At 39.9% G+C, this 23,375-nt stretch overlaps 1 protein-coding gene across 4 annotated transcripts in view; it reads left to right on the forward strand.

Moving 5' to 3' along the window:
- Nucleotides 1-408: 408 nt before the first annotated feature.
- lingo2 (leucine rich repeat and Ig domain containing 2) overlaps nucleotides 409-23,375 on the forward strand; it is a 205,037-nt gene continuing 182,070 nt past the window's right edge. For all 4 annotated transcript variants that reach the window (XM_081611929.1, XM_008421021.3, XM_008421026.3 and 1 more), the window contains exon 1: nucleotides 409-1,053. The gene's annotated coding sequence lies outside the window, so the exon portion shown is untranslated. The remainder of the gene's footprint in view (nucleotides 1,054-23,375) is intronic.

The following is a 23,375-nucleotide window of genomic DNA, read 5'->3' on the forward strand; positions in this document are numbered from 1 at the left end:
GACAGTTGGCCAGCATCAAGCCGACTCCTCTAAACCGAGAAGTTATGACAAAGAGATGAGATGCAAAGCAGCGTCAGCCCCAGGGATATTTAGCAATCAGGTTAGGAGGATGAAGAAGGGAGATTCGATTGCCTCTCTGCTCGATGCTGTTGCTCCTTCTCTTCATATCTGTTTGATTTTACATATTTATCAAACCTTATTTGTTTCTCTAAGGAGCATGGGCGGTGAACCTTTCTGTCTGACACGGCTGGAAATGGCACAGCAGTAATTGTCAAGAGCCAGAGCAAGAGAAGTGCATATCTGTGTGTGTGTGTGAGTGTGTGTGCAGAGGGAAGGAGAGGTGGGGAGGTGCAGTGTGAAGCAGGGAGGGAGCATGTAGGAGGGAGGGTGAAGGAAAGAGAGGGAGAGAGAAAGAGCCCCACAGCAGGAGAACGAGCAGCTCGTCTCATTCCGCCGCTTCCTCAGCATCCATCGCAGAGGAGCGAGCCGCAGAAAACACAAACTGGAGAGAAAGAAAGGATCAAATCCACTGATGAGGGAGGATACTACGGAAAAGAAGACATAATTCAGGCTCACTGGCATCCACTGTCACATGTCACAGCTTTGGTAGAGGTGCGTGAAAGTTTCCATCCTTAAAAGAGAGGAGGGGGGACACCCTCCTCTTGATGTGGGGATGAAGAGCAGATGCTGAATTTCCCTCTGAAGGCAGGAGAAGAGCTGCTGAACAGAGGACCGGCTGGATTCGCTGCTAGTTTCTCCTGTTTTCCTCCTGCTCAGTTTTTCCCTTCACCATTCTTTCAGAAGAATACATGACATTACTTCAGGCTGGAATATCACAGTGGAAATCGTCTCCAACCAGGAAAGTATAAGGGAGTGGATTATACACAGGTTGAGTGAAGGACATGTTTCCCAGTAAAAGTAAGTTGTGATCAGAAGAAGCTCTAAATGTGGCTCTGATTCTGAGACTCTGAGGATTTTCACCTTTTCTGTGGAGCAGCACTGAGCTCTCTGACGGCTTATCTTGGACTATTGGAGTTTGGATAATATTGGAAGGTAAGTAAATATCACATCATCATTTATGACTGAAATTACAGAAATCATAAGCTCTGGATGACCAAATCAGCCCCATGAGAAGGAGAGCATCTCTTCTGGTTTCTGATCAGTTTTGCTGAAGCTTCAAAGTTCGGATCTCCATCTCCTCCATGCAGCCTCCCTGCATGTCTCACAGAGAACATGATTGCTTTTTCTGATGGCTGCTGGCAGGCTACTCCCCTCTGCAGAGAAGAATGTATCTGTGTCTATCTGCATACTTGTGCATGTTTGCTGAGAAGGGAGATGCCTGTCTATGAAGCGATTCATTCCCACCTCCGGTGCCACATCGTATCACCAGGGGAGGCTGCTGCTGGAGGGGAGGGGAGGGAGCAGAGGAGGGGGGCATAATTGCGGCAGTTGTGTTCTCCCGGCTTTTTGCGATGTCTTGAATTTGCGTGAGGAGAATTAGTTTTGGGCAGCAGCTACTTTTCAGTGAGTGGCTGCATTTTAAAGGATGCCTTGTTCTTTTTATCGCTGTGGACAGAGAGCCGATTGTGTCCAGCGGTGCACTATCTCCGACGCCCTACATTATACCTTCACCCTCCTGCTTCAGCAGTCCATTTCTCTTACAAAAGCATTCCTCAGCTTCTTTTTAATGTTCATTTGAGTCTTTAATGGTTTTTTTTAAAAACATTCCTCAGTTTCTAGATGAAATGAGAGCCTTTCAGGAGGCGGTCTCCATGCCTACATGCTCTTTTCATGAGGAGCAAATCCACTGCCCTCTTAATCAATATGAGACAAGTGTAAGGCTACCTCCTTTTGTAACGCAGTGTTTGAAATATTTATTTCATGAGCTTCCTGTCGCTCCCCTGAAATATTTAAAATCCCTGAATAATGAATGAGCTGTCTGTCACAGCTTGCTTTTTGGCATTGGCACATGCTCATAATGCCACCTCCTCATGTAACATGCAAAACAGTGACCATTAAATGCCTTTGCCTCTGGATATAAAAATTTCAAAAGGAGTCTTTCTCCTCTTTCGGATCATCCGCTGGGGGGAAGTGGAGCCTGATGGGAAGTTGATGACAGCTCCTGTGTACCTGTCATTGACTCGTCCATCCTGGCTTCCAGATTGCCAATTGTTCCAGTGGATATATGGCTTGATTGCAAGAAGCCTCGGCACACAAACGCTCCATTGAAATTGAAATTTAGCATTCAGTTGACATAGTCTCTTTGCTTTCCCTTGAAAGGGATGCAAACCAGTTATCTGCTCTGCCTGTTCATTTCACCCACACCACGCAGCTGTTAAATATGCACACAGGAGTGTATGTACGTGTGTGAGAAGGAAAAGACTTTCTGGATCTGGTGTGTGTGTGGGTGTGTATTTGTCCAGACCTCTGAGCTTCATCCCTTTTGATGTTTTATTGAGTGTTAACCATGGTAGAGCTGACGCATTCCCTCTGATATGGAGCAGCATGGTTGAAGGAAAGCACTAATACGGACTTTGCTCTTCTTGTATGTGCTTTAACTCTGAATTAGCGAAGCTGCATCTGCCTATTTCAGCCCTTTGGATTTGGTAAATGTTGAGGATTAGGCCCGTATGTGTAAGAGCGAGTCTTCGTACACATCTGCGCTGTGACGTGTGACGTTTGTATACATAAGCAGCGTGTGTGAGCGTGTGTGTGTCCAGGTGAGCGTGCCTGCGTGTGAATCCATAATCCTGCTCTCTCTGTGTTGCAGCACGCAGCCCGTTTTCTCTCCACATTTCTGACATTAATAAAGGAGGCAAAGACAAGGCCCTCCATTTTCAGAGCGGCTCTGCTGCTCTGAATCACAGGACGGCGAGGAAGTAGAGAAGCAGCTGTTTTTTGTTTCGAGGTTATCCGGCCTGCCTGACAGGATGTTTACATTGAAATCAACAGAAACGACAATAGGAGAATAAATACCAGGGTTTTAATTTAATACTTTCAGAAACTGGCAGAATGAGGGATAATATGAGCTAATGACTGGCCAAAACACTGACATCGCTAAAATAAGATAAATCAAGTAATCAGATACACCGTTTAGGTTTGCTGTTAACAGGACGCGTGTGTTATGTCATAAATCAGGCTTATGATCTTAATATTAGGTGCAGACATGTACAATAAACCTCATTAATATGAATTAAGAGATGTGTAAAGATCATCTTCTTTGCATTTTCATCTTCATTTGTGAAGACAGTTTATTATTTCATCCTATTTATAATAGGAAAACATGAGTTTGAATGTTTCCATGTTAATTCCTGACTCACATATTAACTGTAGTATAGCTGGATATCAGAAATCTGGCTGAAATATTTATCAACACAAACATTTGTGTACATTTATTATCCTGTAGATCATTATGGCATCCCATTCGCTATATAATTCATACTGATTCTTCATTTTGTTATGTTAAACTAGAAACCTGTGGGCATTTTATTGGAACACATAACGGAGATGAAAGTCAAATAATTTATGGTTTTTGAAATGATTTAAGTATCAGAATAGCGTGGCATGCATGTGGGCTATGATACCTGCAGATAAAATCTAATTGACTCGAAGCGTGAGCTGATCCTCTCTGATTTAATCTCAGTATAAATCCAGCTGCTGTGTGGAGGCCTTTGGAGGAGCTGCAGAGATCTGCCTGTGTGGAAGAATCACAGAGAGGAAAAGACACGAGACGTTGTCTTTTCAGTTTGCTACAAACCAGAGAAACACAACAAACATGAGGATCAAGTTGTTGTCTGAAAGTGAGAACAATTACGTTTTCACTCCATCCTCACAGGGAAACAAGGTGGTGGCAGCATCATGCATGGGGGGCTCCACTAGAGCATGGAGCTAAATACATTCTTAGAAGAAAACCTGTCAGACTTTAAACTGGGATCAGATTTTACCTTCCAGCAGGACAACAGCCGGAGCTAGCATGGCATAGCTCAAATCAAAGCATATTTTAGTGTTTGAATGGCCTAGTCAAAGTCCAGACCTAAATTCATTATACAACCTGTGATGAGACTGGTGCTATTCAGAAAAACGGGTCAAACTTGCAGTCCAGATGCCCAAAGCTGGTGTGTGTGGAAGCTCTGAATGTCCATCACATAAAACTCAGATAAAACAAAACGTTTGTCGCTGTGAAGAAACGAATGTGGAAAAGTTTTTATGATGTTTGCATAGTTTTGTAATTCTGTAGCAGTGACTACAATGTGTAGGTGAGCAACGTTTGATTTGATTTTAATCTGACATCAAGCAGTTCTTCCTTAAGTCTGGAAACAGTTTTTGCTTCAGCGTTATAGAATCCAGTGTTTTCTCCTGAAATCTTGTCCTCAGACTGGTTTAATAGTCATGTGTGGGTTATTTTCAGACAACAGTATCCAGTTATATGAAAGGAAAAGCACATTTGGATCTTGACAGGAAAACTACTCTGCTCAGACTGGAAGATAATTATGGTTTGAGCTAAAATACATTATGTTTAAAATGAGTCCATCATGTTAATGGAGATGCTGACTTTATTCTGCAGGACTTGCCAGAGGTTCATAGTTGGCTTGTCAAAGCAGACATAAATAAATGAGGGTGTGTATTTTTCTGTTTGAGTCAATGAGATCATATTTATTAAAACATCACATATTAACGTTTTACAATGATAACATTAATGTGCAGAGAGGTGACAGGGTTATTTCTGTATTTTTGTTTCGTTGTCCATTCCTGTTACATTTCAGAGAGAAAGCTGACATGTCTGCACACAGAGCAGCAGACTGCTGAACATGTGCGATATTTGATATGAGCATTTACAGCAGCAGCTAAGCTCCTGCTTGTTTTAAGGATCACCTGGATTGCAGTCATCTCTTTATACATTTAAACACATATCAGGTTCTTCAAAATATCACTAAACATGAATCCAGCAAAGCTTGTTTTGAAAATGCTGCTTGGATTCTGGGTTTGTTCTTAGAGGGCAGATGTGCAGGGATCTCTGTCAAAATAAAAGCTGCAGCCAGAAGCTGCATATTTTTAGCCTGTCCATTAAGGACCTGGGAGAAAAATCAATGATCGCAGACTGAAACTCAGGGTTTCAGATTTAACTTCTGTTTTTCTCTTTCTGACCTTTGCATACAGTTAGCATTAAGTTTGCATTTAATCTTGTTCAAACACAAAAGTGTGTTTGATGCCAGGCTCCGGTCAAGTTATTCAAATCTATTCAAATATATCAGGAGATAAATATATACACAGATTAAATTTTTGCTCATCAGTGTGTCAGAAATTCCTAACTATATGCAGTTAAGTATTTCTCTCAGACTAATGTTATCATTTACTAAGACAAATGCTGTCTGAGTCCTGCTGTAATGAGGCGTACATCTGGGCAGCGTCCCCAGCAGCACCTGGCTGCAGCAGGCAGTTTGAGGTGCAGGCCGTTCGCTCGGCCGGCGGCTCGGCTGGAGACGGAGCCCTGAGCGACTGCAGCTGATCTGCCATCCGTCCCTCTGAATCCCTGATGAGGCGAAACACAATATGCTCCAACAGCTGGGTCATTTATGGAATATGCTTACTCATCATCACTGAGAGCCCCACGAGGAGGATAGGATTCAGGTTTAATTGTGTATGCCAAACAGGAAGTGGAATTCTCACTCAAAATCTTATTAGAGCTGACATGAATAAAAGCACGGGCCAAGTCTGTTTAGCACATTACCAGAGTCGTCTTTGTGCTGTTTGGTTTTAACGTCTTAGCCGTCACAGGAAGTAAGGAAGACTGGACCAGGAAGCTGGGAGGCAGCGCCGCGGTTCTGCAGAGGAGATGGAACATCAGCCGGTATTTTTCTGGACACATGACGTGCTAAGTGGCTGCTGGTGGCACTGGAGCCCTGCAGGGATACAGTAACAGGGGAGAGACGGACCTGGACGAGACAACTGATCTGCCGACAGCATCCACTGACGGTGACCTTGCTGTCTGTGTCACTTTGAAGGATGACCTTCCTGGGCAAGCAGCCGAGGGCAGTGTGTGTCGAACAAGGAGCTTTAACAGAGGTCAGGGGGGAGCTGGCTGGCTAAGAATACGGGCCAGAGGTTGCTGCACCATAGCAACCGACATGGTACTGGGAAAATGAAAAGCATCTTAGACAGCCTCCCCAAAAGGTGGCAAACACCCTCCAACGGCATCCACAGCTTAAATGTAAAGATTTTGCTTTCTCCACCTCATCTGCACCTTTTTGCTCTGCAGAAAATAAAACTGTATCCAGTCTTTGGCACCGATTTCATGACTCGCCGTGTATCATCAGAGTCCTTCCATATTTATTTTAAAAACCACCGTTATATATTTCCAGACTCGGATGTCTAGATTTTTCCCCCTAATTTTTATTCTGAAAATTTAAAGAAAGAGTACAAAACACGGACCTTGAGAGTGCTCCTGCAGCAGTCAGGTTTTTGTACATTTTAGGTTTAGATCATTTTTGGAGTCTTCTATAAGGCTTACAAACTTTTAGGCATCTGGACTAAGTTTGATCAGCTCAGTTTCAAAATCTACATTTCCTGGACTTGTAAGGACCTGGTATGTAAAGACTGGAGTTTTACAAAAAAGACTTCAGGCTTTTAGCTTCTGTCCATCTTTCCAATAACTGACAAGCTTCCTTTTCTCTACATATATATCATTTTCTCTAATACAGCTTTTTTTCATGGGTAGTAAAAAACTACAAACAGTGCATCTTCCTGCTATATGTGAACAACAGCTTTCTGTTTGCCATTCTTCCACCAAGACAATAAAAGTAAACTCAGTTAACAGATCCTCCTGCCCAAACTGCAGATCGCTGCAGCTCCTCCTGATTCCTGTTTACTTAATTAATGCTCCTCATCCAGCCTGTCAGGCTGGATGGATGTCTGAATTTTGTGTTTATAGTTTTAGGAAAATGTCCACTGTATGTTAACTTTGACAAGCAACAGAAAAGAACATAAAAAACACAATTATTTCTGATGGTATCATACAGACAGCAGTTTAAATTTTATTTGCCATGAGCAGCCAGGTTTTTGCCCGGAAAGGTTAAGTCATTGAATTCTTCACAACATCCCCACTAATGCCTCTCAGGTAGATCTGGATATGTCAGAGTGTAGTCTTTTCACTGTAACAATAGTGGAAATGTCAGAACATGAACCGGTCCTTAGCCTCTGTGGGGACTGGTGCAGTGTGCACTGTCCACTCTCAGCAGGACAGAGCGCCCACATGCTGCTGATCTTCTTCTCTTTTGGACTGAAACCTGATGTGTACTAAGGTCAGACATGACAACTTGGGTTTGAGACTCCGACTCCTTTAAGTTGCAAAACTAAAAAACGTCAGACTGACTCTGACCACCAGTTTTTATGATGCAATGAAGAGTGAAAGGAAGCCGGCCTGTCGCCTACTTAGTTAATATTAAATATTTAGTTAGCTAACTAAATATTTAGCTTGAAACTAAATATTTAGTTGGCAAACAAAATATTTAGCTTGATAAATAAATGTTTGAAACTTTTCCATTTAGAAATGAGTGAATGAAAGTTTTTGACAAACGAACCCGCATTGTCTTTTTTTATTATAAGCTAAATAACCCAAATTATTGCTGTTAATTTTTGACTGTTATTTTACAAACGACACCCCCCTGTAGCTTCATAATACATAAATGTCTGTGTAACTGAACTCTGGGTTTAATAACTTTAATTCATTCCAGGACAAAATGAATGTAACTCCATCGTTCTCTTGCTGCTAAGCTGCAACGCCACAGCTGGAAACATCCCAATAGAAACACTTCCTGCTCCGTTCATTCAGAAGTTCATCTAAACTTTGACCTACTCGTTATATGCATATTTATGATACAGAAGGGAGAACAAAGGTTTTAAATGTGGATTTAGAAAATCATTTTCCATTAAAATCATCTGCTCAACGAGGAGAAAACACCCTCCAAACCAGATCTAGTGTAATATGTAATAAAGAAACGGGCAATATGGGGTAAACAGCTGGTAACTCAGTCATTACAAACATTAAAAGGCAGAAATTTAGCATCAGCAGCTTTTAATCTCTTTATATTATTTTTCTTAGAGAATAAATGTCAATATTACATCAGATACATTTTCAACACAGCTAGCAATAATTTAGCAATAATTACTAGATTAAAATGAATATTATCCAATATGAAGATAGTAATCAGTGTGTTTTATCAATAGTGTTTTGTCAAAAGGACAAACGGTACAGGTTTGGGGTCATATTGGTCTGACTGAAACCTGTTGTGGACTCTTGATTGTTTTTTGTTTTTGAAGGAGTTTGTAGGAAGAAGTAAAAACTTAAAATCCCTGACAGTTTGGAAAGTGCTTTGCCTGCAGGTGCTACAGCTTCAAAATAATGTTTCACTTTGTTTTCTGTTGTGTTTCACCTCCTGATAATGAAAAAACTTCCTTGATGAAAGCAAAATTTTAAAGAAACATGAGTTGAAAAGTGTAGAAATGGATAATAGTTGTTGTTTTTACACTTCAGTATTTCATTTTGCTCCTCGTTCAGAGCTCACAGTGTTTTCCTCTCAGGGAGCGGAAATGTACGAGTGAAGACAAAATACTTGGGATTAATTCCTGTGCAGGCACTACGCTGCGCTTTAAACCTCTGTACCTCTGTTTCTTTTCTATTAAGATAGCGACAGTTGGCTTCCATCCAGCCGCTGCTACCAGGCAACCAACCCAATTTCATAACAATGTTCTCCCGTTCTCCTATAGACTGCAGTCAGTTGCTCTATTTCAGGCTGTTACATAAACTCAGTAAAGGATTTACTATGATTCACTGTTTCTATTTTAATGTAAAGCTTCCTTCTTGGATTTGTAAAATGTCAGACAAAAGATTTATTAGGAGCCTTGTGAGTGAATGGATCTGTCTTCTGGTCGGCTGTCTTTATCTCTCCTGCTGCATCCTTTCCTCCTCCCTTCCTGCTCAGCGTGTTACAAGAGGCTTTATTGTCAAGCTGAAACCCTAAACCTTCCCGAGTCTTTCAGGGGGGTGATCGAGATTCTGATGCCATCACGTAATCTTCTGCCTGCTGTGGTCGCACTCTTGTTCGCCTTTCGGTTACACAGTGATGGCCTTTGAAGATTCAGTTACTTGTCTGAAGAAAAGCTATTGTGTGTGCAGGACGATGTTGTTCCCTGGTTTACTTACAGTAGATGGAAAATAAGAAAGATATTTTAAGGCTGACTGTCAAAACTGTCCAAACAATTCACATTAAATACAGTGCAATTCTAATATGTTTGTTAAATAAGTATTTTTCACTGGTTTAAATAATAGTTGAACAATAACATAGTTATTTTGTAATCAGGTCAGTAAATAATGTTAGAATATTAATCAAATATATATATATATATATATATATATATATATATATTTTTTTTTAAACTCAATATATATATATATATATATATATATATATATATATATATGCAGGGCTGCACAGTGGCGCAGTTGGTAGAGCTGCTGCCTTGCAGCATGAAGGTTCTGGGTTCAATTCCCAGCCCCAATCTTTTTACATGGAGTCTCCCTGTGCATGGTGGGTTTTCTCCAGGTACTCCAGTTTCCTCCCAAGGTCCAAAAACATGACTGTCAGGTTAATTGGTCTGTCTAAATTGCCCCTAGGTGTGTGTGTGGTTGTTTGTTCTCTGTGTTGCCCTGCAACAGACTGGTGACCTGTCCAGGGTGACCCTGCCTCTCACCCAGAACATTAGCTGGAGAGGCACCAGCAACCCTCCTGACCCCACTGAGGGACAAGGGTGTTAAGAAGATGGATATAATTTTTTGTTGCACTTGATGCTTCTGTCTCAGAACATTTTCCTACACTGTGGAGTCTCTCAAGGCTCAATTTGAGGTCCTGTCCTTTAGACCTCCATAAAACGACATTAGCTGTTACTCCATGCAGAAAGACCCAGGATTCAAACCCAGGACCTTCCTGGTGCAAGGCAGCAGTTCTCACTGTGCATATGTACAGCCATACTTTGTGAACAATTGATTATTTTAACACATATTTTATTTTTGCTGTTGATTCTATTTACTCATAGACACATTTTAATGTTCATGTTTTTAATATTATATTTGTTTTAAATGAGTGAGCATTATGATTTTGCTGGAAGCTAATTTTACTTGCTATTTTTTAAATTATTATTAGACTAATGATAATACTCTTTAAAAAAAAGGATCATTTTGCAGAACTTATGCAATTTTGTCTTATACACCAAGTGTCCTGTGAATGACACACTCATGCTCATTAACCGGAGCCTAAATAAATAAATAAATACGCCTAAAATGCCCTTAAGAATAAAATTGTAGATGACAGCAGCATGACACCAAGCTCTCTCCCGCCAGGCTCATAATGTGTGCAACTCATGGCAGAGATTAAATGCACATGTCTTGAGAAATCCTCATCACCCACAGAGTGCATTCAGTCAGGCTGCCACATTAGATATCACACAGAGTGCAGTTTGAAAAGCTGGGAATTAAACCTCCAAATTCAAGCACTGACCTTTACTTCCACGTCTACAAGAGCAACTGTTATTGTCAACATGTGTAATTCCTCGCTTTGGATGCCAGCGTTCTGGCTGTGATTTCCAAATCAATGAGCATATATTAGTGTAAAATCCCCCAGCACTCGGGGCTTTGCTCATGATGGAAGAATGAATAGGGAGGAAACAAGGACACCTCATGGGGCCCCACACTGCCCAACTGGTCTTGCTGGTTGCAACCTGGAGCACAGCCATACATGTACACAGAGGATTATGTTGCACTGGCTCTAATAAAAGAAAAACAAAATTATGTTTCACTGGCTGCTACTGGGGCTGCTACTGGGGCTGCACAGTGGCGCAGTTGGTAGAGCTGTTGCCTTGCAGCATGAAGGTTCTGGGTTTGATTCCCAGCCCCGGTCTTTCTGCATGGAGTCTCCATGTTCTCCCTGTGCATGGTGGGTTTTCTCCAGGTACTCCAGTTCTTCTGTTGTTGATCTTTAATAAACTTGGGAATAAAACGTTTTTCTGCCGGTAGACAGTCGAATCGCTGTTATCAAACTAGAAAAAAGGCCCGAGGGGGAGGAGTGGAACGCCGGGTCACCTCTAGGGGGCGCTGCGGGAAATATCTGTTCATGAGACCACCGCAGTGAAACGAGTTAAAACTAGAACAGATGGATCTGTGGAGCTACAATAACCAGGAATCTTCATATAAATCATAAGTGAATGCTTTACATGTGAAAATGAAGGATTTTAAAGCACGGTAAAGTTTATTTCGCAATGGGAGCAAACATTATGGTCACAAAATTCTAAGATGATGGAAACTGATGAGAAGAAAGCTCAGCGAACAGCAGCTTGTGTCTGGATGTGGAGTCGGACCAGGATTGGTTGGGATGTGATGTAGTTCACTGACAGACTGATTTTATTTATTTTTCTTCTTAATTATAGTTTGCAGCCATTATTTACTTCAGGATTTGTTAAAGTTTACCTCTATTGGTGCAGAATTATGACGGATGTCTCACATCAGTAACGTAAAAGGCAGATGAAATGCGATATGGCCGTTCAGACTGCGGTCGGATCTGAAATGGTTCCATATATGGAGGAGGCACAAATCAGACTTTTTTGAAAGTGAAAATATTGGAATTGGGCTGTTGAGACTGCCATGAAAACTGTGGATATAGGTCACATGTGTGCAGGAAAACTGAATCTGGGTTGTGTTTTCCCACTGTGTAAACATACAGAAGATATAAAACATTTGTCTTATATTGGGTTTTAATTAGCCAAAAAAACTCACCCAAAGATATAATTCATGTTATAAGTTTTACTTCTTTATATGTTGTTATGGAAATAAAGTTTTAGATGCAGCTGCACCAATCAGTCCAGCTACCTTTAGGGACCATTAGAAAAGAAACAAAACTTTTCTTAGGACAAATGAATGCAGTAATGGAGTTTGTTAGTATGTTCTGTTACACAAGTATTTGAAATTAATCACAATATAATACAAGTTCATATTTTCATATAATGCATATTTGTACCCCACAGACTTTACAGAAACAGAGAAATGTAACAAACAGGAACATGAATGACTAAAACTTAGGAATGACAGACATTTGAATAATTCAGATGCTGAACATGGCAGGATGCTTTTTCTAAAAGCACTCAGCAGAGCACAGTGGAGTCCCAGTATATGACTGCATCAGGACGGCGGCTCAACGTGTTTATGTAAAGAGAAAAACACAGTTAATTGGCAACGTAATGACCCCTGAGACGACAAATGCAAAAGCAGAGTTGCCAAAGTTATCTTTTCTTCTGTTTCCCATTAAAGGCGTACATATTTAAAGCACCAACACGAGAACGTTCCGCATGAGGCAAACTAAGCAGATTGCACAGCTGATAATAACACAGTTACTTGTCTGCCCTGCGGGAGAGAAAATTTGATGGTTTTAGCAGTTTACTGCAGGGACATATGATTAAGTCATCAAAGTTTGAGAAGTTGGTACAAGAACTTTATGAGGTTCTGTGTTAGCACAGGACCTCATGAACAGTAGTTATGAGTACATTATCCCACCAATTTCCCTTCTGTTGGGAGATGAAAGCCCTCTATCACTATTTTGTGGCCACTGCCTTTGGTCCTCAGGGCTGGTCGTGTACTCAGCAGCCTCGGTTTCCCCTTGTCCAGTGTGACACCCATCTTATCCCATTACTGTTTGCGACTCCCTACAGTCGGGAGGAAAAAAAGTGTGCATAAATAATGTATTCCTCGGGTGTATCCACCCCCAGATCAATGGCAATACAAAGACCATCTACAAAGACGGTTGGCTCAAGGCCATATTTGATCACTTCCACTGTGCACCATCACTGCTCCCTTTTTTGTCAGCCCGCTGAGACTCAATTATTTCCAAGTGTTTGTAAGCTATTGTTGAAAGAACATGAAGTGAATATTTAAAGTTGGTGAGGGGGAGAAAATCTTTGATGAGACAAGCAGATGGAGGGTAATGTGAACTGTTGAACACAGAGAGAGAGGAAAAATGAGGAACATTTATTATCTTCTGCTGCACTCTTGTTTCTTTGGAGTTTAATGCAACATTGTAAAATATTCCACTGCAAAGAAGAATTTGAAGTGAACTGGATCAGTTCACAATGTAGAAGTTTGGCGAATTATTTATTGACCAAAAACCGTTTCTCATTCTGCAGCGGAGCAACAACAACAGAAGTCACCTAATTAGTAAACGGATTCCTCCTGAGTGTAATTTAACCTGAGTATTCTGCAACTGGTCTGTGAAGCAAAACGTTCCAGTTAGAGCCTCAAGCTGCACTTCCATTAAAGATGATTTCCATTAAATAAGATAGGAAATAATCCCCAAAAAAGTATAAAAATAATAATAGGACAACAACTGGATATCATCGGCATAGATTTGACGTGGTAAATGTGAAACTTTGATGATTGGCCCTTCTTTATAGTTTGAGCATTTCTTTTCCTGTTTTCAAAGCATGAAAGCCCGAATGAATGAATTGATTTAAATATGACTGAATGCAGGTGAATGCAGTGCCTGTTGTGCGTTCAGGTGTAAAGTTCCCTTTATAAGAAGGTTGACCAGATCAGTGGAGTTGCTAACATGGTGAGGTTGAAGTGAGTGCAGCTCACCATGACATCAATTAAAACTGCTATGTTCTTGACCTTGACATTAATGACTTTCCTCTGAATGGAAGCACATTGAATAAAGGCTCATGTCCATTAAAATGATTAGGTACTTTAATTTTATTTTTCATAGGGCTGAACAATTACAGCACATTTCTCTTGTTGTCCCCAACAATGTCCATGAACTTTAGCATCTCAGATAATCTGGAATATTCAGAGTATCTGATAAATTGGAGACCACCCAGCCGCATAAATATAGCAGATTTACAGATGCCTGAGGCTTTTCTCACTGCGTCTTGCCAAATATTGCATCCAATAAGTCCCTTGAAACTGTGATATTGCGACTTAGACTGTGATTTGATATTTTATGCAACTCCAGGTGACGATGAGCAGAGAAGCTTCAACTGCAATCTGTTGCACACCTTACTTTTCTCGCAGATGATAAGAAATGTAAGGAGCTGAAAGAGCAGAACAGATTTTATTTAAATGAAATGTTTTTGTTTAGATTTTTGTTTGAAAAAAAGCTCTGAAACCATAAAATCATTTTCATAAAACTTTAAAATAATTCCATCCTCATAAAGTTTAAGAGCCTTCCAACAGTATTTTGAAGGGTGTGAACTGGTTCTGTCATATTACTGTCCTCCAAAGTTCCTTAAAGAAATCACCAGAATGTCTGCGGCTGTCTTTTGAATCACAGAAGAACATTTTCCTCACATATTCCCAACCCGGAAGGATGGGCTCACGATCCAATATGTGGAATTCCATTCAATTAATCCCTTCATTTATTTATTGCTCTATTTCCAACAGACTAATAATTGATGATGCATCCAACGGGCAAGGCTCCTTCTCTGAGTCTGCCACAGGTAATGAGTATTTGTGTGAAGGGCAAAGCACTAAAATTAGATCAAAGGTCTGCACTCCATAGGCATCAAACGATGGGCAGAAGTCATGCTCGAGCCGAGCGTGGGTATAGCTATGCCTGCACAGTTACTCAGATGTCAAAGCACTGGTAATGACTGGATCTGCTTAAGGAGACGTCTTTGATGTGCAGATCCCAGCTGAGAAAATCTTGGTTTTATCAGCCTAATTTGTATTCCTGTCAATATTGGAGGGATTAAAGCTGTGTAGCTGATTAGCAAACAGTCGTGTGTTTTCAGAATCATTGTTAAATCCTTACCCAGAGACGCGTCTTCAACAAGTATTCTGCAGGCTTAGGTCTTGGGTTTTACCTGTAGAAGCTAAACATTATATGTCTTACTGGGTTAATAGGATACAAGCAGGGTAGTAGAAATAGTAATTGTGCTTCTCGAACTTTCAGCTGAAATAAAAATTACTGTAATCCTTGTGGAAAGAACACGGAGTGATAAATGCTTGATGGGAAGAGAGGAGGGAAAGTGAGCAATTTCAGTTTTGCCAAGTAGGAACTTAGGAAACATGTGACTGTGATACTGAACGTTGTGATGATAGTGTCACTTTTAACTGCTGTTCAACTCTGTGAGCATGCACAGGAGTGTGTGTAAACAGTGTGTGTACACAGCAGCAGTGTACTGTATAGTTGAGTTCTGCTTCATGTCGTTTTCCACAGCCAACACTCTGCTGCTGGTGGACATGCAGGGAACAACAGTCGACCCGCCTGGTCGCCGTTCACTAAGGTTTTTCTGTGGACATAACTCCGACTTATTCACGTAAACTTTGCCTAATTAGTGATTTTTTGCATAGAGAACATTTAAAATGTCTGAAACAAAACACAGCTTGGGAAGCTGAAATGCCAAGACGCAATGCTATTGGCTGAGATAAGGCAGGCTGCAGAGGTTAGCTTCTGCAGAGATGGTTAAGATGGTTTCCACTGTGCATGTTAAGGTATATTTGATGTTTGAACTGTTAAATAATGTAGTTCCAAGCATTTTTAGAGGGGGTGTCATGTATTCATGTGTTCTAGATATTTCCAGGTGACTGTAGTTAAACACAGGGATCCACATGGTGCAGCTCACACCACGGTGTGTGTTTTTATTATGGATAGCATGTGTGTGGCTCCATGTCAGCTCACCTGTACAGAGTTAAAGTTAAACATGACCTGTTCTTCATTCTCCGGCTCTTTAAGTCAGCCCTTGTTGGGTTTTTAATGGTTTAGTTCTGGAACCAGAGGCCAGATGGAAGCCTGAGATTAAATGCTTACTATATATTTAACAAAATAAATCACCAGTAATTAAGATGTTTTTTTTTTAGAAATTAACATTCTGTATTCTAACACATTCAGTGCTATTCCCACAGAAACAAATGACATAACAAAGAAATGAAACAATTCACACAGTTTCTGGTTCATTGAAGTGAAGACTAATTATTCTTAACCTTTAATGATACCTGACATCCAGATGGTGTTTGCAATACTGCAACATGATAATAGGGAGCAAATGAATCATTTTGTTTTCTAACAGTATGCATTTGCTGAATATATATTACAGACAGCTGGATTTGAAAATGTGATGATTACACATCGACAAACAATCCAGACAATCATTGAAAATGTGTCCCGGCCTGTCAGGTGATGAGGATGATTCTGACTCCTATAAATAGGAAACTTAATTAGAAAAGTGTTTGAGGCTGGCGGAAGCGTTTACTCCTGTCACTGCTGTCTCATGAGGTGGAGTAAATGTCTCAGTAATGAGCTGAACCTCTCAACACTGAGATCTAGAAACGTGTCATATGATCCACAGACTCCCTGAACACAACAGTCCTTCACCATCTTTAACGCTCCGAAAAAGGAAACTCCAGATTGATAATAAATAAAATGTGGGTCTATCAGCAAGTCTTCAAAACATTCATGAATATGAAGCATCAAAGTTATTGTGAAAGTATTTTTAAAAGCTCCTGATTCCTTATTGATGCTGAGCTCAGATAACCTTGTGTGTTGTACTTTGAAGAAGAAGGGGCTTCGTTAGATGTAAAGTAGGTCAGTGTCACTGCAGGAACAAGATGCAGATGGTTGTACTGATGCCAGGGAGAACAACTCCATATTCTACCATGTCTGAGCCTAACACAGCCGGCATCTTTAATGATTCTGATCAGACATCGATCCTGACATTTTAAATGTTTTCATTTTTATGTCGACAATAAAATGTTTACGACGTCAGTTTCTCATCATGTTTACCACTGCAGTTTTCTTTGTTGGTTCCCTCATGGTAGAAATCAGATTTTTACTGACCACTATTAATTTCCATTTTTACCTTGAGGTCTTACTTTCCCGTTGGCAATATTCATTTTTCCTTGTTTGGTCAAACGTAAAAGTATTTGTGTACATTTTTAACAGGTAAAAGTAACAAGCATTGACAGCTGAATAAAAAAGATATTGCAGGTTCCTAAATAGAAACAGCAGTTTTTAATATTTTATGCATCAAAGCATTTGTCCAAAGCATTAACCTGATTTTTACTAATCTTAAAATAAAGACATGCTGTTTGGTTTTGTGATTAAAACTAATCAAAAACTGACAGGTAAAGATGTCAGATATTTCATTATTAGACAGCAGTTACATCAAGTTACATCATTTGAGATTCTTGTTCATATGTGCTTTTTGTCTTGAATTTTATTGAGTTTAGTGTTTAGACCAGTGTTTCTCAACCTTTTTTGGCCCAGCGCCCCCCTAGCCCTTATCCAGGTCCCTCTCCGCCCCCCACCAAAGAATTTGCAGTCTACTTTGCACTGACCATTATTTTATCATTAATATTACTATTACTATTGTAGATGTTTTGATTTTTATGCTTGTTTCTGTATTTATCATCAAAAATAATTTCCCAGTGAACAAAAAAGCCATGGGAATAGAAATTATTTTCACAGGTGTCTAAAAAAAATGCAATGAACATTCAAGTTAAAATTTGTAGGTCTAACAGCAGCCAATCAGAGTGGAAAAAATATTCTTATTCTTTGCCATTTTCTAGTTGTTAAATATTATTGATTGTCTATTGATTATAGATTAGTTTTACTGGACCGAAATTACAAAGAACAAATCTGGTTCTTAATCAAATCCTAATTGAAGAAATAAATATATCAAATTTAATTAAAAACATAAAAGTGATCAGTACTTTACTATTATGGTCTGTAAGATATATACTGCTCAAAAAAATAAAGGGAACACTTAAGCAACACAATATAACTCCAAGTAAATCAAACTTCTGTGAAATCAAACTGTCCACTTAGGAAGCAACACTGATTGACAACGGGGACCCTCGTCGGGTCAATCAGTGTTGCTTCCTAAGTGGACAGTTTGATTTCACAGAAGTTTGATTTACTTGGAGTTATATTGTGTTGTTTAAGTGTTCCCTTTATATTTTTGAGCAGTGTATTTAATCTCAGTACTAGATGTGGTCTCAACAAACCCATGGCACTTCAACAATATTATTTTACATTTTATCTGGAAATGGTGTCTGTTTATTCTTGCCATGCAGACCTCTGTATTAATTATTGCTCGAAAGGTCTTGCCATACCAGTTTATTCCTATGTATTTACTTTAGTTTTAGTTTATTCTTGCATTTTGTTCTTCATTCATTTCCATTTAGTTTCATTTGATTAGTATTATCCTCTTGGTTTATTGCTGTGTTCACTTTAGTTTCTTTCCTGTTGCTACATTTATTTTATCGTTTATTGACCATCAGTAATCTTCACTCATCACCTGCTGCGCCGCCTAATCATCATGTGTTTCACATCATGTGTTGAATATTTCACTGTTCAGCGTCGGGTTCTCTGTTTTTATGCCATAATTCACATCTAGTTCGTCGCCCCGTTTTATGTCCCGCTTCTCCTGTTTCAGGGTTTTGCGCAATGTGCGCGTCTTTTTTTTTTTTAACCCCTAAGGTGCAGGGCGGTCGGGAAGCGTATCGATGGGGAAAAGGCAGACTGACATAAACCTCTTAATACATTGGAAACAATTTCTGCATTCTGATTATTGAAATTTAAAAGTGCTGTGTTGTTCTATCACCCCCGTTTCATACCGGACCACTTGCAGCACCGGTGTTAACGCTATAAAATGAACACTCTCTATCGTGGTATCACCCATGGAGGGATTTCTTGATTTCTTTATTTCAATGGGTTAATTTTTCAGAGGGATACACAGTGAGGGTGTCGTGATTTTAGCTACCAGTAGCAGGAGAACGGAGCTGCGCCAAGAAGCTAACAGAAGCTAACAAACAAAGAAGAAGAGCTGCCATCGTCACAGTTGCAGCCAAGCATGATTTAATGTTACACAATACAGTTTTACCAAGTTGCTCAAAGTCTAAACTGGCATTGTTGTGCATTTAAGGTGTAAAGTTTACCTTCGACCAAACGCCCCCCAAAGGCATCCCAGCGCCCCCCTTTTGTAAAAATGTCCGCCAGCGCCCCCTGCCGTCCTCTGAACACCCCCTGGGGGGCGGTACCGCCCACGTTGAGAACCGCTAGTTTAGACAGAGTGGATGTGTTAATATTTCTTTGATTTGTTTTATGTTTTTGGTGATTTTCAGTCAATAGCAGTAATTAGAAATGCAAACAAATATCACCTGCTGTTTTCACTGGCAAAGCATTCAGTTGAAAGGTAATTACAGTATCTGCATTTCTTCAGATGTTTAAGGTAGTTTTTATTTTGGGACATGATATTCCTTTTTCGAGCTTCAGGTTAGGTTTTTAGGCTTCCGGAATGTTTTCTGCCTTAGTTTTTCAGCCTTTTAATGAGACCTGAAAACCCTAACCCCTGTAGCTGTGTGGTGGTGGGACTAATACCAGCTGTGGAACTAACACTGGAGCTCACGTAATGCAGCAGGATGCTCCTGCAGACAGACCAATATGTATGCTCCACAGCTGAGCTCGGAGTGGATACCTTTGGGTTTCAAGGGCTTATTCCAAAGATCCTCTGTGGGTTGTATTAGACTGTCTGTCTGACCCTCTAAAGGAGGAACTTTGATCTCGCTGCCACCCTGGGAGGTGGCGACATTTTGCTCACTGCAATCTTTTGAAGCGTTTTTTCCCCTTCTTTCCAGCCTTCTGAAATTAGATTGGAGAACAGTAACAAATATGATGAAAACGTTCATGGCACATGTTCAGTTTGTGGAAAAGGTGTTTTCATATTCTTGGTAGTTTCCCTTTGAGTCTGATTTTTACATAAAATGTTATGTGTTGCTGGAGGAAAGGATCTGCAGAACACGATTGACCTGTGAAACGGTGAAACCAGTTCGGGTGAGGACGGGGTAATGATTTTTCAATAAGATAGCTCTTAGCACTAGTCTGCCCTGCTGAATTGGAATATAATGTAGTGCAATTACAGTCAGATAAACAACTATCAATCCAGCTGATAAAGTTACAATCAGGACAATACTCTGCTGGCTGTAAGATTATCCACATTTAATTAAAGAAAGTATTTTCTCAGTTGATTACGAATTAAACAATACGATGATAATGTGATGTTCTGATAATCAGGACAACATCTAAAATGGAGATGGTGCAGACCCCCCTGTGATTGGTCATCTGAGCTGCATTCTTGCGGTTATTTACCGGAAATTAAATAGCTAATGCAGCCAATATCCATTTCTGCAGAAGCAACCTCACATTAAGAAGCTACTGAGTGCTCATTGTAGTTCTGATGGGAGAGATATAATACAGGAAGTCCGTTCTAACAGCACCAGTTTAACTGTGGTATAAATGTTTCAGAGGATGTGTAAAGCAGCCTGGCATGAGAATAAATGTTTAAGCATCGACATAAGAGCAACAGCCTTCTCCAGCAGGAAGCAGATCATTGCTATTATGTTTACAAATGTGTATTGAAAGTGGTGCAGACGGAGGTAGGTGGCCGTAGGACAGCAATGCATCGTGGCCAAGCAGCTGAGCAGAAGGAGCAGCTTACTGTACAACAGAAAATCATATTTAGACAATTTTAATTGAGATGCCACTTACATTCTAGTGGACATATTGTTTCTAATGGGCAATGAAGGCTTGTTAGCTAAACCAAGCATATTGGCTTATGTAAGCATAATACCCACATGGAGAATAATAAATTGTCTTTTCTATCAATACTAAAATGGCATTGTGAGCACAGAGCTTGTTTCCTTGTTGGATTCTGCAGAGATATTGGAAAAGACTTTGTGTGAAAGGACTGAGCCTTGAAAAAGACCAATAAGTTGTCAGTTTTAGTTCAAAGTACATTAAAAGTAGTTCTTTTTAATTGACATATTTCTGTATTTTAAGGAATTCCCAGCAGTGACAGATCTTAAAAATTCCAATTAAGTAGGTTCATAATTCAGAGCAATACATTTAACACTCAGAATAAAAATGTTCTTTGATTATGATTGGATTGGATTTGATCTGATTAGTTTCTGCTGACTTTCACAAACATGGAGGGAATTTCCAATGGCTGATACATTATTCCCAATTTCTCTTTTTAATATCCTAATTTACTTTGTGGACTAATTAGATAGATAAATGGATAATATGTTAGCGGATGCTTTCACACACCAGAACACTTTAATGATCATGGATTTGGATGATGAAGAGAACAAATTCCTAATCCTTCACATCTTTGTTGTTGATCTGATTTTGTGTTTGACCCCACCTTTTTATTTATTCATAAATAAATGATATTTTAAACTTTTGAAATGGTTTGGACCGAGCTTTGTGGTGCTGCACATGCCTTTCCCAGATGCTCACATGGATTGTCCTGTGAAGTGAGCAATTAAAAATCAGTGCGTGGGCACGAGTTTCCATGCCAGGCCAGATTGACTGAACCATGCTTATAATTACATGCATTTTTAAAATTATTTTTATGCCTCGGCTCATTTCATGATTTATTACCTTAACACAGCCGTCAGAATTTAGGCTTCAGTGATTTGGTGCTAAATGGGATTGCTACTGAAATGCAAGTGCAATGTTACAGAACAGCCTGGTTGTTGAACTGGAGCTCATGTTGGTTAGCAGAAAGCAGCGTTACAGTGAACAGCTGTTTGTTTGTCGAGTAAAACTATGTGGTTATGAATGGATTAGATTACAAACCAGGGTCAGAATACTGCGATCGCGTTCTTAGCCTGAGCTCACCATGCATTATCTTTAAAAAGTGACTGCTCAATCCAAACACTGCCATGAATAAGTTATTAATATATTACAATCTGATGTTTACAGAGGCATGTCTGCTCTTGTTGGATCAGCAGATGTTTATGGCTCAGTATTGCTCATGAGTGCACTTATGTAACCTTGTGTCTGACTTGCATAAATCAGGATATTTCTAAAGCTGAAACAAATTCTGATTGTACAGTAAAGAGATCCAAAACGATGCAGGTTACTGTTAAGAATCTTTATCGAACTCAAGAGGGCTTTTCTGTAGATTTTTGTGTCTGAATCAAGTGTGCAGTAAGCCTGTTAGGAAAACACATCACAGGACTTTTAAAGCTACAGTGCACCATGTTTTCATCTCAGATCTTTCCTGGGCTCATAAAAACAAGGATAGATTTTAGCCAATTTTTTTTGTTGGATTGGGGGGCAAATCTTAAGATTCCTTATTTCTTGTTTTCATAAACAGTTCCCTGAATCAGGAACTGATTTTAAGGAAATTGTTACCAGTGCAAAGTATTTCACTCCAAGACTGACTGATCCACGTTGCAGTGTTTTGCTTCTATTATATTTATCATTATTTTGTTTTATTGCATGGAAAAAAATTACTTATGTTGTCGCAAGTGCTGCTAATTCAGTTAAAAATTTTGTTGCTGAATGTTGATTTGTGTTACTAATGAAGTTTATGTAGAGGTATATATTAATGAAAAGGGTAATGAGAAACATTTATGCAGCTTTGTATAACTTATAGAAGATGGTTAGGGTTAGCAGCATAAAGTGTCTCATAGCGCAGCACTTTATGAGACAAATGTCACCTTCACAAAACCTTTTGCATCAATCAGTCTTAACATCTGGTTGAAAACAGAGCTTAAGTTTTAGGCATATTCATCCAATCCTGCAAAGTTTAGCTTTGTTATGGCATGCTACCCAGGGAGGCATCTTGTCAAGGGTTGCATGAGCATTTGGGAAAGAAGTAATCAGTCATTCATTCCCTGAATGAGCATCCTGTTGTCTCTTTGCATGTTTGAGCATTAAGGAGTAACCCCCTTTATGTGTTGCAAGTTACAAGCACTGTAAGAGAAGAGAACCATGTGCAATGGCTGGCTAACGATGCTAAGGCTAGCATCCAACTCAACAGTTTTCATTCTGGTGCTAAATTAGAGATTGATCTATGTAAGGCAACATTTTACCATCTCTAGTCAAAATCTGAAGTTGACCTAGTTATATAGTTCAAAATGTAAGCGTGCATTCACACCAGCTGCTTTAGTTGAATTCTAGTTTGTTTGCCTAAAAAGAGCGGTTCGTTTGGGGAGGTGTGAATTGGAGTCAGATGCAAACCAAAAAGTGAACTCTGGTCCACCTAAATGCTTAGGTTCTCGGTTTGCTGAAGTGAACTCTGGCACAGTTCAAATGCATGTTGATGCGAGCGGAGTGGAGCGGAGAACTCTTGAAAAAGAAGAGGAGATAAATCCTTTCCCCAACTCCAACCCATTCTGGGTAAACGGCCAAAACAAACATGAGAGTCTAACATCAGTGGGAGAAACGGCTCATGGTTTTTTACCAAGAGAAATCATCCAACCACTAAATCTGATGCCACTGCATTTTCATTTACATGTCATGAGTTGTGATCATTGTCTTCTTCAGAGGTTT

The sequence above is a fragment of the Poecilia reticulata genome, chromosome 10 (assembly GCF_904066995.2).
Source record: "Poecilia reticulata chromosome 10, P_reticulata-male-v2, whole genome shotgun sequence".
NCBI classification, from domain to species: domain Eukaryota; kingdom Metazoa; phylum Chordata; class Actinopteri; order Cyprinodontiformes; family Poeciliidae; genus Poecilia; species Poecilia reticulata.